Consider the following 18,205-nt stretch of genomic DNA (forward strand, 5'->3'; position numbering starts at 1 on the left):
GCAAATTTTGCCTTAATCAAAAGTTACAGCTGTTTAAAAACGTTGTTGTCCACAAACAACATGGGCATGAATGGGTTAAACGATTACAACTTTTGGTTTACACAACGTATGTTTACAACGACAAATAAGCTAATAGCTGGGACTAATATCTTTCATTCGAGCACTAACAGTTATAAATATTATGAGTAGAACAGAAGTTATAAAAATTAATCTTATTGGGTTCCGCTAAAACAGTGCTGCCAGGGATAGTTTCTGTTAATAGTGAAAGTCAAATTTTGGAATATTTTCGCAGCCCAATATATGTAAATATTTTTCGAAACTGGTAGAACTTTTTAATTTAGACTACCTTCAACTACCTTTTTCATGAAATTGGACTTGATCGGAAGGTAAATATTGAGCAGCTTCTAGCACTGCGAAAGAAGCACTAATCTTTAGTAAACCAGGTTTTTCATGTTTCATGATGTCAACAGTTCTAAGAAAAAATAGATTTGGAAACCTATATGCGGTAGAAAAAAGTTGGTCAAGAAATGGTTAACAAGATTCTGATAAGAGACCCGGCAGTCTCTGGAGACGATTTCAATTCTTGGGTAGCTCAAGCAAAAATGGATGTTAGGCTAAGTAAAGCTATGTAAAGAGGGCGCCAGCAGTACTTCTTGCTGAAGCCGCCGAGAGCCCATCATCTACGTCAGAGTCGAAAAATGTTTTTTTCGTTTACCAAAATCTGACGAAAATGACGAGCGAGCGATGCTACTTTCTAAACCACTAGAACATTACGAAACCGAAAATGAGACAACGGCCTACGACAAAGCATGCGGGTAAATTCAATTTCATTATTTCCTCCACACATTCGTTTTCGCTTCGAAATTGAGAGCGACATTAGTCTCTTCGATATTGCACATAGCGCTGGCCAAACGAAAAGAAACTAGTAACGATATTTATTTGTCGTTGTTCGATTCGGGACAATTACAAGCTGACGATGATATTGGACGACTGAAGCACTATTGGTGTGCATATTTCCTGTGTTTGCGGCGTTCTAGTTGCATTTTATGATGCACATTGCTATAATTTCATTTAATGAAAATTAAAATAAAAATCAAAATTACTGATTTGAAATTAAAACGAGATAGAATTTTCGTATTGTCATAGGAAAACGAAAGTCACTACTTCTGCTACTCGCTTCCATAGAATCGAAAGAAGAAGGGGCGTTGTTTTTATTGTTTTGCTCTGTGTGAATTTAGTAACGAAGGAGGCAGCGAAAAGACGAAGGTGAATTCAGTGAATTTCATCGTTCATTGAATGGGTATGAGAATTTTAGGCCCTGATCTACGTAACCTTCTGTAGTTCTTCGCTGGTGACAAACATGAGTGGGAGAGTTTCCGAAGACTATATGCGTAGTACAGACACTTTATATAACAGACTAGCGGAGAGAAAAAAAAGTAAAACTAGCAACCATGAATGTAAACTGGCATCACCGAAGCTCCCATAAGCTTTGCATGGGATTCCTCTTGCACTTCCCCTCTCAAAACCCTCATGCTCGTTTGGCTGCACTTTTTGACAGTCCGTCCCAGTAAAGTTCAGCCGGAAATGAACTGGAATTCTGGCTGGTTCCAGTTCGTATTCCGGCTCCAGTGCAACAACCGATTCTAACTAGAATCGGTTGGGTCACTGGAGCCGGAATACGAACTGGAACCAGCCAGAATTCCGGTTCATTTCCGACGGAGCTTAACTGGGGTTTGGCTGCAATTTTTGACACTTCGCTAGTCTGTGTATAAAGTGTCTGTAATGTGTAGTGATCACATGACAATCCGGCACGACATTGGTCATTGGTCAACTAAATGATGCTACAAGGACAAGAACAAGGATGTTTTTGTTTATACAACGTGCACTCTTCTAACTAAAATGAGGGTTAAAAGAAACGTTAGCTTTACTATTTTCTAGTACACGAGTAATCGAATCATTTACCCTGGAAAATCGAAGCCCCCGTTAATCGAGTTTGACCTGTATTGCAGAAGACACACCTTATTAAAAAGTTTGTCTTCGAATTCTTGCACAAATATTTATAAACAACTAATACATGCCGTTAATTCATTACCAATAAAAATAATACATGAAAACCAACTAAAAATAAAAATCACACCTTGAAATTCTAAAAAATCGGGTAGGGCCAAAATAGGTACATTTACATTTTCCTTAATAGGAGCATTTACCCTGATCATTTTATTTTCAATTTCTTCACAAATACAGTTCAAATTCATAAAATAACACAAAAAAAAGTTTTATTCGATTATTCGGGGTGAGATTTTTTTGAAATCCCCGGATAATCGAGTCCGACCTGTAGAAAGTGCTACTCATTAGTAAAATGTAAATTAGGAGTTCTGCAATATCACAAACTGGCCGATACTAAATGAGTCCTTGGGTCCTGCATTAAGTTGAATCTCTGGTTATAATGTCACAGAGTTAAAAATAATCGAAGCTCTTTTTTGACGGCTCAAAATGAACCTGATGCGACTCGCGGTGAATAAGAAAAAAATGATTCAAATATCCATGGTATTCAATCAGTTGAATATCATACAATATATTCATTTCACTAATTATCTAGGAAAATGTTTTCAAATACCGGTAAAGCATATGAAACAACAATCATCATCGCTTACATTGTGCCAGGGCCTACTTTGATGCGTTTGATTCGTTGCTGCACGGTCGCTTCATGTAATAATCGGAGACGAATGAAAATCTGCATGGATGAATGGGCGGTTTGCTCGTTTGACGTTTTCAGCTGCGTCACTGAATATTGAAAATGAATGCGGCTGAATATGATCAATTTTCATTCAAATAAGTTGAATATTTTTTCACAGATAAGATTTTTGAGATCAAAGCTATTTGCTGGTTCATTTGGCGGCCTGCCAAGAGAAAAATCAAAGGCTTCGCAAGGAATCTCAGCAATGGATTTTTCCATAAGGAGATCATCAGAGTCTCACTCCTGAGCAAAGAGAGCAATGATTTGTCGTTGTGAGTGGCGTAGCTCTTTTTAGTGTTGCTGCAAAAGAGCGTAATGTACAGGGCCGGCGGAACAGTTTTTTCCCGAGTTGGTAGTAAGATTCGTAGTAATTTCTTTCCGTGCTGACAAAAGTTCAGACATGGCGTAACTGAAAAAGAAAATTCCCTGATAACAGCTGGTGGCCATGTAAAAACATCCTCTGCTAACGGGTTGTATGACCAATGGCTCAGCGAAAATGTGTTTATTGTTTACTGATACTACATGAATCATTTGTACAGTTAGATACCAATTACTCCATTCTTTTAAATTTCGTTGCATTAATTTTGTATTCCTTGCGATTTAGTGGGTACCGAAGCCTGGATGCCAGTGTTGACTAATGGGAAGGCATCTCCGACGACCGACATCCTGTCAGGATTAATGCCGATAAGTCTTCTTTTCAAGACAAACCATTTCCAATTCTAATACAACCGGCTTCTGGATGGTCTACTTTCGGACCAAAGATAAGCCATTTAACATCATCGATATATCACGTGATCTAACTAAACAACCCTCGAGCGTGTACGAAGAAGTATTTTGTCTAGGTACCCGAAAAAGAAGAAATGTTAAAGAGAGCTACGCAACCGGCCATGAATAATTTCTATACACTCTTGTTTACTAAAAATCGAGAATCTGGCAATCCTATTGAAGGAACATCTTCTAATGCGCCTATTTTCGAAAGAGGAAACTCATTTTCTCTCCTAAGCTTCCTCGGCCTGAGATTGTCCCTTGATGGGTGCTATTACAAAACCGAAGTAAGTTAAAAGTCCACATGAGACACCCAAAACTCCAAGCTTCTATATTTCAGTGCTATTAATTTCCTCTAACTTAGATCTTTCACAATTTTAACATCAATTTTAATGGCCAGGGCCGAGAAACACGACGGTGGAGCGTTGTTGGGTATCAAAACGTGCTAGTATTTTAATCGGATTAGCTTCTCCGCAGTACCAGGCATTGAAGTTGTCGATTATCAAGTTCCAATCAAAGGCAAATGCTTATTGACTTTGTTTCCATATATATCGCACCTCAGTTGGTTCTATAAAACTTCAACTTCCACGGTGTGCCATGGCGTTATCCTCACGATGCTAATCGATCTATCTAACTGCATGATACAGGTGGTAATTTCAATATGACTATCTTGAATACGATGGAAATGCCACGAAGCGCGTTAGCTTCATCCTTGCACTCGATCTCGCCACAATTAGTGCGCCCATTGATTGAAAGAGCTATGCGTCCTCTGTATCCGAAATAATCGAATGTTTTGACTGGCTTGATTCACTACACAGCGATTAAAGGTAAGACGAAACGAGTACCCAGCACGAACAACCGTGGACGGCCTCTCACTCTGTGGTGGGTAGAGAATGCTCAGAATTGAACGCGACAAGTAAGCAAGTCTTATAAGGACTTTTTGAAGGTCGGATCATCCCATTTTTTTTGCGAATATACGCGACGTTATTGAAAAGTTTTGTGGAAGCTGAAAAAAGCGGTTATTGGCACCGGTTCGTCGACGGATTAAGGAGAAACAATATTTCGTCTGGTCGCTATTATATTCGATTCAACTTTTGATCGGAATACACAGAACCAACAATATTTTTTCGGCGACAACAGCCTTCCATGTAGATCCACATTCAAACGATAGACGCTTCGCAATGAAATGATTATATAAAAGTAATATTTTTTCTTTAAATACACAAATTTGTCAGACAGCAAAGATGCTCGCGCTAAGCATTGTAGTGGCCATATCACCGTAACGTTCGTCAGATGATGAGAGCAATACATAGCTTTTATGCTAATTATTATGGCAGTAGTGGTAGATCGTGATCATAAAACAGACTGTGCTGCAAACATTCACCCCACAAAAGGTATGATTTTATATTTACCTATCAACGACCATGCCCACATCGTTACAGTTCCAAGGAGGCTTCGATGGGGCATGGAAAACACTCCTTGTTTTTCATGAGGAAAATACGAGAGTTCTTGAATGCTTTATCTGAAAAAAACAGTAGCAAATTACCAGATACAACTATTAGTTTGAGTTCTTTCGCATTGTTCAATTCCAGGTAATGAAAAAGGGGACACTTAGATTAGAATGGTTATAAGAAGGCGGATACTTAGACATCAGAAGGTGAAATTTATGAAAGATCGTGTAGCTTCAACGAGTTTTTCAGTATTTCTTATCGAAGGACGCTCGAAAATTAGCAAATTTCGTGGGACAATGTAAGTTTAGGAATCCCAAAGGTATCAACAAACCTTGGTAAAAGAGGATGGATGAAGGTCGTGACTTCCTTCGAGTTGTATCATGTCCAATCATTATACGTTGATCTCCGGCATATTGAGGTCGTCGTGAGCGCTCTCTGCGCTTGTGGTCACATTAAACATGTTGTCTGGTCGCGCGCCTAGTGTTCTTGCGCCAGATCTCCGTTAAACGAATCGCTTCCCTAGTAACAATTGAGGTTTTATGGTAGTTTTATAGCCTTTCATAAAATTTAGATTGCACTTGTAGTGTGCTATAAAACTTCAATTGTTACTTGGGTTTGGTTTCGTTCCAGTCCTAGATGTGTTGGTTATCGAGTAATTTTTCAAAAAGCTGCATGTTTAATTTCCTTTCTTTCCGTGCACGAGACGCATGCGTGGTTAATCTCAGGTTTTGGTTTGTTTCAATCTTTCGAGTGGGTAATTCACCTCACGACAATTTTCGAGTTGGTAATACTATCCATACTACCCACGTGTTCCGCCGGAGACTCTCCTACCAAAGGTTACCCGACACGACTTTGAAAGAACACATAATTTTGTCCCATCCTGTGCGACTGCAGTTCAAAATCTGTGTTCGCCGGTAAAGGGCTCTTTGAAACAAACAATCTCGTGCTTCAGTTGATCCACGCACGACAAACTCAAATCGGTGACTACACCGTCGGTATCAACTTTATGAGCGGGCTTGTAGACGCGGTTTTCCTTCATAAAAAAAACTTCACCAGTAACGTAATTTGCTTGCTTTTAACAAAATATCATAATTAACATGTATGTATTATCGAGGTATACTTGTAACATGAACATCAATAAGTTGTCAATGTTTAAACTGAGTTTTTTAAATTCAGCAACTAGTACCAGCAGTTTGAAAATCTAGCTTAGTGTGAAGACATTGCTGATCGTCTAAACGGTACCGAAAATCGGTTCTTGTGGCCTAGTTCGTTTTGCAGAACTACTCTGTCCATCTCTAATCGGTAACGCCGTATTCGTGCTCACTATCAGATGATCTTCCTTGCCTTTTGCACGTACAGGTCACAAAACCCGCGCTGAAGGTGCTGGCTGTTGATTTTGGGGGTGCTTGATGCTTGCAGTTGAACAGATACTCTAATTTTAGCAACCTTTTGTAGTCCAGGTGATGGTGGCAGGATTGATTTGCCGTAGATGTGTTGCCAATCGGTAGCGGTACATTCTTCTGACCATATTCCTCACAAAGTTTGTCATTGTGTCCCGCCCAATTACAGTACTTGCACATATGAATCTGCCTCTCATAGATGCATTGTACTAGAATTGTGTAGTCAAGGGGATAGGTTCTTCGACCAGCCTCTTCACCACAAAAACATCATTAGGCATATCCGGGAAAAAGTTTCTTCAAGTATCAGGTGTAAAGGATTCTACATCTCCGAGTTATGTGCATTTGCAGTTAGTTCACGAGGTACGCGTTAATAGCTCATATAGCTTTACCTCTATGTTGCCATTTTCTATATACAAGGGTAGCTTAATTTCAACGCTGTCACTTTCAACTACTATTACTTTTGCTTGGTCAAACATATTGAATGATATTAGTACTGCATTGCATAGGTGCGTATACTGTAGAATACTGTGACTTCGGTAAGCATAAACTCCATTTTCAATTCTTATTGAATTGAACTCTTATTATTCTGAAATATGTTGATCTCTTGTGGATGTAAGTACTATCGAAACGAAAATATGTACTTACTATCGAGGATATGTACTATCGAGGTATACTTGTATCGTGTTTTCTATCGATTCTTCGATCTAGATCGTAAGCTCGTATTTCGTGTTAGTTGAAACTGAAACCGGAAGAAAAAATTCTTTGTGATTTATCCTTTATACATTTGGCATAGATAGAAACCGTTTTTTCTTCGTGAAAATATTTTTTTGCGTGATGAAATAGCATTAAATAGAAATATTGATTGAAGTTATATTGATATTTTAACAAAGCATTTTGACAGATGAAAATAAAAACATCTTCACTGCACCCTCATGCCATCTATTGACAGCCAGCGTTAGATCGCAAATTATGCGGAGTTGAGGGGCAAAGGTAGGTCAATCCTACTAATTCGTTTTGTTTGGTCAACATCTACGCCACCAAAATTCTGCATGAACCTAATTCGGTTCTAACAAAAATGATTGAAGAAACCAACCTGAATTGTGACTTGAATGATCAGACTAAAGCTACAAGATTGATCACAGTGCAGCAAACTGAAACAAACCATTGCCATCATTTCACACTGATTCGTTATATTTTTAACCCTTAAAGGCGCAAATCAATTTTTTTAGAATTTTGTGAAAATCGTCTAACAGCTATATCACGTTAATACAATAATTTTTAGACGATTTTCAGGATGTTGTTTTAAAACAACATTGCGCATTTAAGGGTTGAACAATTCTGACATTCATTCAAAATAACAAAAATAATTCATTCCAAGCATTATCCAAACCCAGTGCCAACAGAAGAGTACTATATCTTCGCACTTCATTGTGAAATTGTAAAAATCTATTGAACTAAAATAACACCAGAAAGAGACAACAACACTGCTCGTTTGCGTACCCAAAAGGAAGAGCGAACGGTGAATCTACATCGCAAAACGAACGGTAACAAATTCTAGTTCTTATTATTTTTTTGAAAAATTGAACGAGTACCCTCCGAGCGCCGAACAAGCCGAAGCGTTATTTTAGCTGAGTCCCCGAACCTGAATAGTGCCGGTCATTAGATGAGTGAGAACGCAACGACGGTAGGGGTACGTACGGGACTTGTCTCATTCTATCTAACCCAGTCACATCGCGTACATCAGCAGCAGCAGCGAAACAAGAAAGGTGTACATGATGGAGCACGCCGCTCCTCTTTCAAACAACAATAATTTACCATTGCAATAAAAAAACGGGGAGGAATGGTGGCATTGCACATACATCAGAGTGCCATGTGGCTGAATGAGCGCCAACAGAGAAAGAGCGCTGAGCAAGGATGCTGCGCATACTAGATTGGTGCGCAAGGAGACAGGGAGCTCTTTGTTGATTGCATTGCATATGTGGTACTCAGCCGACCGAAGCAGTTCTGTTCCAGCAATCAAGTGGAAAGCAGTTCCGTGTTTTCGTTCGTGACTTTGACCAGCAACGTGGTTTGTTTTTCTTTCGATTCCGTTTTGCGATCCTGTGAGTACCTACCAGCCTGCCGCGCTCGTTCATTGCACAAGGAGGGTTCTCGTATATACACTTCCACAAGTGAGTGCCTAACGATGCTTGAATGAATGTTGATTCTCTCTTACTCTCGCGATGTTTTTTGCCCTCTCTCACTGGCCGACCATGAGCGGCTGTGTCGTCTCGCTGGACTCTGATATGTAATTGTGTGTACTTACGGTTTTTGCGCTGCTGCCTACATACACACGTTGCGCGTACTCAATCATTCGTTCGGTAACGCTCGCATCGTGTGCACACACATATTGCTCGCTGGCTGCTTCGCGTACTCTTCCCTGTTCAGTGGGCGCACTTGAAGCAACTTCACTTTAGCATAGTCAGTTGCACAGCGTGAGTGATCAAGGGTGGAAGTACATAACAGAGGCTGCTTCTTCGGTGGCAGTAGTAGCATCAGCAGCAACAGCAACAAACCATACTGACAGGTACCGACCGACCCATTACATACTTTTCGGTGTCGGGAGTCCAGTTTGCAAGTCGCGCTTCGCGGATCCGGAACGCAGAAGGTGGCACGGCACGCGCGAGCTTCGAAAGCAAAAAAAAGTGACAAACAAAACTTTCCGCGGGGGTTTGACGACGCGGTTAGTGACGTGTCGGGATTCCAACAGGAAGTGCGTGGGGTCGAGTCTCGTGCGGAAGAAGACAGTTTTCTGTTGTCAAACAGGTGCACCGGAATAGGATGTTGTTTTTTTGGTTCAGTGCTTGGAGTTTATCAGTGTGGTTAGTTTTAAGCTAGCCTTAACGTATCAGTTCGACAATAGGGTTTAGAGAAGAACCCTGCATTGAGTTTTTGTTTTTATTTAGTGTCATTGATGAATCGACCGCTTATCGATTAATTTGCTGGCGTGATAACGGCACACGTCCAGAGCGAAGCAATTAATTTCTACACCACAGACGCGCACCACCTGCCTTGAACAGTGCAATCAAACATCGGGGATCGGAGTGGCCTCAATGAGTGATAAAAAAAATAGAACACACTATATTAATCAATTATATTTGCTTCCCAATAAAAAGCGGCTCCAATCGTCTGATAAGTACGAAGTACCGTAACCTCGGCCCCCGTTGCTGCCACAGACGCCCTTTCCGGGGGGAAAAGAAGATTGAAAATCAATTCCGTCCATCATCGTCGTCGCCCGTCAGTGTTCAATGCCGTCTCACATTTTCGTTTCTGTTTGGTTCAATTTGTTAAATTAAATTAATATTTTTCGGTTGTCACGCGAAGCTTTCCAGACTACTACGACCAATCAAACTACGCTTCAATCGAGAGTGCTTGTGATTGATAAAACAAATCTCGACAAACATATGATTACGGCCTAAAAGCCAACTGTCAAAATCCACTTTGAATGGAAATTCCAAACAAACCGTTACTAGTCCAACACAGTTCACTACAGTTTATGAAAGAGAAAACTTTTCTCTTTCATTTACTACCAACATCTGCGATTGGCGTGTAACGGTTTGTCCGGAATTTTCATTCAAAGTGGATTTTGACAGTTGGCTTTTAGGCCGTAATCATATGTTTGTCGAGAAATGAAACATTTTTTTCAGTTTCCTAGAAGAAAGCAAAAACAATTGAAAAAAGTTCGTAATTAATCAACAATTTGATTGATTTTGATTAAAAGCTAGTGATAACGTACACCGAGATACAACACTCGTTCCCGTGCATGTGACGTTCATGAAATATAATTGAATTATTTTTTCGCGGTTTGTGTGTGTACCCCGTCGTTCGAAAAAAAAAAATGTTTTGGTGAAAATCAGTAACACAAAAAGTGCTATGAATTATGAACGTTTTATGAATACAAACGCGGTGAAGAAAGAACAGTTCGTCCATCCAAACAAGCCAAGCCGTCGCTGAATGTCGTTGCCTCAGATCTGCTAATCGCAGCAACCCTCGCTAAGCAAGTGCAACGCTCATTGCTTCCTCGCATCTACAAACGGTAGGATATGTGCTGCATATGCAACTCACCCTTCAATTTTCAACTGTCGACCCTAACCCCGCAAATCAATACCAGCTAGTTTCCGATTAATCGATAGCCGGGAAAAACAACTAACCCAACTCATCACACACCAGTCTCGCTGTCAGCTGTTCCCTCGCGTATTGTTCCGCTTCTTCCACCTACACCACGTCAATGCGTTCGCATCCTGCTGAACCGAAAGCTATAAATCTCACCCCCGTATGAAAGTCCTGTTTCTCTCGTCCCGTCACCGTGGACGACCGCGACTCACTCACACCAACACCACCGCCGGTTTTATGACGGACGAAGCCGAATGCGATTCGGTGAGACGCTCGGGATCTTACAATCCCGTACTACCTACTATAGAATAAGGTTTATTGATTTTCCCCTATCATATTTTCCGCATCGCACACTGCAACTGCGGAAAATCGCGCAAAATTAATCACCACCGCGCACCGCAACCGCTTCCCCCGCCGCTTAGATCCTCCGCGGAGCGCAGAGCAAATCGATTCCAGTACTGACTACTGGTTTTCAATCGACCGACCAACCGAACACAATCGATGCGATAAAAGTACATAGAAAACTCATAACTCGCCTGCTTTCGTTATTAATCTGCTGCTCTTCCTCTTCTTTTAATATCCCTTAACTGGTTGGTTCACCCTCAATCGATGGCTTGATGCTTGAATAGGACCAAAACCCTTTTTTATTATTTTTTGGAACGTGTTTTGAAATCCGCGTTGCAAAATGAAAACGCGTGTCGTATCAAATTTTAACGCGGTTGACAGTTTGCGGGAAAAATGGTCCTGTTTTATACAGCTTTCAAAATTTAGACGGGAATTTTGCGTGAGATTTTGATGGTTAATTACGCCGGTTGTAGTTGAAATTTTTGGCTTATTTCTACACACTTTTGTCAAATATAACTATAGCAATCCTGTCTTAAATTTCTGGAAGTGTATAATTAGAATAAAGAATTAAAATTCGAATATTTGCAAAGATAGCGCTGCCTTATATGACCTAACCAGCTAGCAGCATGTAGATCCGCAAAAGGAAAATGCCAACATGGAAAGTGCCACTAAGTTGAACAGAAACTACCGATGCCAAGTTAGGTAATCAGTAGGCGATTGCGTTGGACGATTGGTCGGTCGGACGCGGGTTTATGAATGTAATGCTTACTTGATCTGAATCGATTTTTCGTCTATTGGAGTATTTTACTTGTGCTTGTAACATTCTAGACTTCTAGAACAATGATATACTGATCGGATCAAATGAGCTATTTTCTTAATGTCGGAAGTCTTTTGGACGCAGGCTATTTTCGGATCTAGCTTGAATCCCTGTTGATCCGGGCCAAACTCATGATAAATTGTGAAAATTTTACCCAATTGGCTCTTTTCAGTGCAACTAACAAAACTGCAAATTTCTTATAAATTCCGTTAAATATCATTATAACGGATTTAACGTCACTTCTTTTATGACCCTATTTTTAGACAGTATTGGATAATACGTATTTACGGATCATTGGACCGAATTTCTGTATCTTTGAATACTTGGATCTTTCAATGATTTTTGAATTTTCGAAACTTCTAGAGTATCGATTACTTTTTAGGATTAGGTCTCTGGATATATCAGATCTTTGGATTTTCGAATCGGATTGTTGTGTCTTTGGATCTTTAAGTATTGTATCCGTCGGTTTTTTAGATTTCTAAATCTTCAGCTCATTTGTATCTTTCGAATTCTTGTTGATCATTCAGCTTTCTTTTTGAATCTTTGGATCGTCGTATCTCTGAATTTTTGGATTATAAAATCTTCCGAATTTTAAGATCATTGTATCTTGGAATATTTGGATCTTCTGATATTGTGGAATTTTGAACTACTGGAAACCATGTTTGGAATTGTGTATGATAATCCCAAACCATTGTTTTGGATCTTTTGAATATTTTTGGGTTGTTGAATCTTTGGAATTCTTGTATGTGTGGACATTTGGATATTTCAGTATTCAAACCTTTCAATCTTTTAGTTTAGAAATTAAATATACCTTGAAGCGTTGCACTTTAAAAGTTAGATATTGGGGTCCTCACCTTTATATCATTTTTAGCTGGTTTCTTTTTACATTTCCTAGTTGTTTATTCATTGGATCTATTTTAAGTCTTCTGATTTTTAGATCTTTTGATTTGATATTCAAATGTTTTGACTATTGGATCTTTGGAGCTTACAACTTTAAGATCTCGGGATCTTTTCATCGTCATAATTGGATCTTTGAATTTTAATTCTTCAACTGATTGATGTTCTCCATCCATGACAACACATAAAGTAATTTGGACGAATGCGATCACAAAACATTGCAATCAGTAAATCTGAAACACTATACTTTAAAATAAAAGTTTTGACTTATTCCATTTCGAAGCACACAAAAACATTGAAAAAATCAACCATGGTATCGCAATAGCGAAGTACCTTCTAGCTCTTCGGTAGTTTCATTCCTATCTCCATGGAAGGAAGCTTGAAATTAATGTCAATGACGATTTATCAGGATGTCAATTCCTGTAAAAAAAGTCTGGAAAACCAGGCGATTTCAGGCCATTTATTTCAACCTTGAATTTTAAGGGAATTGTAATTTAAATCAGTGAAAATTTTCAAATTAAGCTGCAAACGATATCTTTGGGAAATTTATCTGGTTCTGAAAAGAACAGTCTCGTTGGAATATTGGATCACATTGTAGCGGCGCGCCTACACTGCAACAGTTTTTTAGCTAATGGAATCTTCTGATTCTATTGAATGCCAGAGCTATCGAGTTAATTCCCAGCGCAACTGAGTTTCCTCCGTATTCAATGTCAGTCAGCAGCGCCATTCGATGTTGCCTGAAAACTGGTCGACTTCCACTTGTTGGCCAACAGTTTGTGATTTAACTGATTATGTGCATGTAGTGTGGTAGAATCAAGTACAGTAGGTAAATTTTATGTGCAGGATTTTCCGTAGTGTTCCGTGCTCTAAGATCTAAAGAAAATTCGTAATTGATATTGATGCTCCAGCTAAAAAAGAATATAACATGTCACACGCATTATCACGAATAACTCAAATTTGAAATCCATGTTTCGATTATATTCTAGCGATGAATTTGTGGGTCGTACACTTTGTCCGACCGCGTAATTGTACAACGTATTGCAACTTTTTAAGCCTAAAAAAACTTCGACTGCTAAACTGTTGAACGTTATCATTACACAGTTTTGAATAGGATGGATCTGTATAACGGTGACTTCCGGAAGCTTATGCTCCAATTTCACCATTCAAAAATTATTCCACCTCACGGCAATACTTGAAATTAACAGCCACGGTGTCTAATCGAACTATGCTTCCACTTTTCTGCATCACTTTCCTCGATGATCCCACAACAAACAGAAATACGATCATCGTCCCCAGGAATAAAAGCTACCGTACTTTATCTCTCATTAGATCGAGGTGAAGTGTTAGTTGTCGTTTGCTTTATTTCTTTATAACAGGAGAAACTACCTGCAGGTGAACGAGATGCCAGGGAAATCATTTCTAATAATCGATGAAAGTACCAATGATTACGCATTGATAGAGGAATCAATCTAAAGAATGGGGTGAATTATAGCGTTAATGAGTATATTTTAGGTGGAAATTTCACCAAAATGAAGGTTTATTTTAATATTTGACATAAGTTTTCCATGGCGAAGGAGAGAACGAGTATCACGTTTATGATAATAATCTTCATTAGACAGCTTGTGATACAATTCCTTTTGACCAAGGAATAATATCTACCATTCTGCTCTTTCTTGTTGCGTGACGACTTTTCAAAAGTGCCTTATGTCTACCGTCCTTAACAGGATGAAAACTGTTAATGTCAGCTACGGCCACATTAACTTGGAATGAGATGAGTAAGATAAGATGGTGCTTACTTAAAATAATGCCACCGACTTGGCAACGCTTCCATCAGTACCATCCCGACCAGAATCGAATCAGAATATTTCAATAGAATGTAATTTTAATAACAAACTGTGTCGCAGAGTATCTAGCTGTGCCAAAGATCTAGTCTAGTGAATGTTTTCACCATTTCACAGTATGGCGGGTCCTGATAATGTGGTTCAAAGTATATTTTTCCGATATTCTAACATAAATCTTTCGAAAAATATACAAATAAAGTCATGTAATACTCTTAAACTGGTGTGCGTTTATGTTGATGTTGTGATTGAAACTGTTTTTCAAACCTTCAAAAATAGTCATTTCTATACCGATTGAATATTTTTACTCATGCTAAGCAATGCTAGTTTGTCGAGAAAATTGGCTCTTTAAAAACTACAAAGACTCTCCCCATATGGAAAATTTGGATTTAACCAAATTTGTGCATGATGGGCACAATACCTAAATAAAGTTGAATTTTGGGTTTCGAGTTCATCTCACCAGTAACTGGTACCGTCTTGGCAACCAGTTCGGAGCTATGATTCGGATATCTAAATGAAAATAGAACTACCTTTGCCAACACAATTTTTTCCAGTTCCTGCATCAAAAATGGAATATCATCGAAAGTACAACTCGGGAACATATATTTAAAATCTTCTATGGAAGAAGAATCTTGGACCCTTAATCCTTTCTCCCATATGTACCAAATATTGACGCTTGTGGATGAGTGCCTTTTTGAATCTTCTATTTTTTCGATGCTCCTGAAATGTTGCGGACTGGGAAAGGATAAACATTGCTGCTTAGAAAAAAATAAAAGCTAGCTTAGACCTAAAGTATGATTTCTGTTTTAGTGTTTCGGATTCTAGCACTAGCACCAACTGGGTGTCTAGTTAAGCGATGTATCTAATCTAGTACCCAAATTACCACTAATTAAACACTAAAATCCAAAAATTCACACGTCTTGCGTGAACTCTAAACAACTGGCTTATACCGAGTGATGTCCCGATAGTAAGCACAGAGGTTCTGTTTGCCGACGAGGAATATGAACCTGACGAAGAGAATCCGAAACACTAGAACAAAAACCATACTTTATGTAAGGTCTTGTGTCCTTATAGACAAAAAAATGGGAATTTGCATAGCTTAGACCTTCTAGATTTATGGAATATTCAAATAAACGGTTCATAATGCCAACCAACTGAACGACCTACAGATTTAAAGTGTACATAATCGAAATTATTCGTTGGAAGTTGAGCAACCAATTAGTTTTTATTGCGACAACTAGTTCACAACCACAAAAAGCCATATATTTTTTTTATTTCAAACTGGTTTTGTAGCAGGAACTAAAATTGCTGCTGAAGAATTGTCAAGAATGCTTTGATTTCTACTATCAGAAGTCGGACGTTTCATCCTAATCTTACAGCATGATCGGAACGCAAGGGAAACTCATGAATACGTTTGGCTACCGTGTCCGGGGTAACGTAAATCTTGGCATTCAGGAATCGATCTGGAGACGATAAGCCCATATATTATGAAATTCAGTGATCAACTAATTCCCTTAGAACTGTGATATCTGAAGTTAAATTGTTGCCCGAACAGAGCCTCGAAGTGGAAATGCAAATATTTCAAGAAAAAATCTCAGGATCCTGGAAGATAAAAAATGAGACATTTCGGATCTAAAAATTTTGGAAATAGTTCAAATAGTCCTTGTCGAAAATCACGCAATCTAAAGCATCATATTTGCAGGATTTCTGAAATCGACAATTCAGTGCTTAACTAGGAATCAAGTATACCCAACATCATGTCTATACAAATATGTGTATCTTCTTCATTAATTTTGTGGTGGATAAAGCACGTATAGAAAAATTATTTTTTCACTGGTATTGGGATTCTTTTTTTCTTGCGAGGTGCGTGTATTGGTTTCCCTTTAGTAACAGCAAATATGAAGATTTCACGATAAACTAATTCGGGGCTACCGAAAATCTACCCGCATACACTATATTCCAGTTCAGGGTTTTTATCGTATGGTAGCATCCTGAAATGATGCTTTTGACAATATACAATCTGATATGACATACCCTATCCACTTCTTGTTCCATTTATAATCAGATAGGTAAATGTTGGACACGTGCTAAAATAAAATATTTCCAAAGAGTTCCGGAAAGGGTTTATTTGCAAACTCCCGCTTACAATCCAGGACAGAAAATTATCAACTTACATAACCTCACCGATTCCTACTCAAGAATTTAGGAATATCAAATTAGGAATCCGTATAACGAGGATATTTATTTATTTATTTCATATTTCATATTCAAAATATTAATTCAGTGGTATTCAGCGATCTCGGATTCAAGAAAGAACCCGTATATGGACCAAGAATAGTGATCACTTTTAATTATATTTAGAAAACAACGATTCATCGGTGTTAAAAACATTAAACTAGAATCACTGTAATCTAAAAGTCTGGAAAGGCGTAAGGTAAATAAATCAAGAGTAATGAGCCGATACCATACGATCCCGGAATCAATCTAATAAGAACTTGGAATTTATATTTCCAGGAATCTTGAATTTCAGAGTTCAATCCGCCAATCGATAAAATTGGTCAATATCTAAAACTATCTAGTTCCACGGGTTTAGTCAATTCATAATTTTCGAAACCTAGCACTTTAGAAACGAAATTAGAAATCTATACTTCAAGGTATTCGGGTGTTGAGGATATTATTACTTAAAACACCATGAGTTAGGGCAGCAATTCCAACTCCATTATAATTAGAAATCTTTGACTCATCGGTTTCAGAAACTTTTAAAGTCAAATATTTATAAAACTAAAAGCAACGTATTAGCAGTACAATCTTTTCGCCCTCTGATTAACCAGACTTCGCCGCCGATTATCAGTGCATAGGATAATTTCATGGCTAGCCCTACTATTCTACTGACACTAAGATTCCTTCCTGTTTTGATCTCAAACAAACGAGGAAAGGGACACTGCGCCATAGCGTCTGTACTGCCAGACCAGAGCAAGCAAGGATCTCATAAATCCAGAATTCCTTAATCTTGAAATAAGTTCACTCATCCAAGAATTGAACGAATCAGGTATAACAAGCCAGATAACGCACAATCTTGGAATCAATCTAATTGAAAATTTGAAAATCAACAACTCTCAATCTAAAGTAGCAGTTTTCATTCTAAGAGATCAGAAATTTTTAATTCACGTAGTTTCTAGGAGTTAATCCTAGAATAAAATGAACCACTGAAACTAAGAGTCCAAAGGGCAGAACCTGCTTCTGAAGTACATCCTTTATTATGATAGAATGTAGAAATCGGCTAAAAACTTCAAGCATAAATCTAGTATTGAGATTTTCCGACGTAAGAATCGTTTAAGTACAACGTTTAGAAACCAAACTAATGTGGAATCTCTCTGGATGCCAACAGCAGCCCGGGATAGGGCTTAGTTCTCTCAACGGCGTCTTATTGTCGTTTGAAGCTATATGGTTTGAGAGCTTTTGAAGCACTACTTTGTCTACTCTTACAAATGGCATTCTTTTCTCCGGTTCGGGTTAAACAGGGCAGTATAGGAACTAGCTATTAGTAGTAGCTTAATACTTCAAAAGCGCAAACTCAGCGATTGAGGAATTCGAGTCCGAGGATTCCATTGATTTTTTTTTTCAGCTCTTCTAATTGCAAGGAAGAATCCACATATGTAGCAATAATACTAATAGCTTGAAATCATATTTAGAAAACAATTATTCGTCGGTTTTGGATATCTTAAAATAGAATAATTTCCTGAGCAAGGATCTCAGAGTCACTGTAATATAGAATTTGGGGTAATAGTTTGAGTTTTACTCAT

General features: G+C 38.5%; 1 protein-coding gene across 10 annotated transcripts in view; it reads left to right on the forward strand.

Moving 5' to 3' along the window:
* Positions 1–8,374: 8,374 nt before the first annotated feature.
* LOC131682029 (protein abrupt) overlaps positions 8,375–18,205 on the forward strand; it is a 240,229-nt gene continuing 230,398 nt past the window's right edge. For 4 of the 10 annotated variants that reach the window (XM_058963185.1, XM_058963194.1, XM_058963193.1 and 1 more), the window contains exon 1: positions 8,926–9,214. The gene's annotated coding sequence lies outside the window, so the exon portion shown is untranslated. The other 6 variants (XM_058963189.1, XM_058963192.1, XM_058963188.1 and 3 more) reach the window with 5 other exon arrangements.

The sequence above is a fragment of the Topomyia yanbarensis genome, chromosome 2 (genome assembly GCF_030247195.1).
Source record: "Topomyia yanbarensis strain Yona2022 chromosome 2, ASM3024719v1, whole genome shotgun sequence".
Classification (NCBI taxonomy): domain Eukaryota; kingdom Metazoa; phylum Arthropoda; class Insecta; order Diptera; family Culicidae; genus Topomyia; species Topomyia yanbarensis.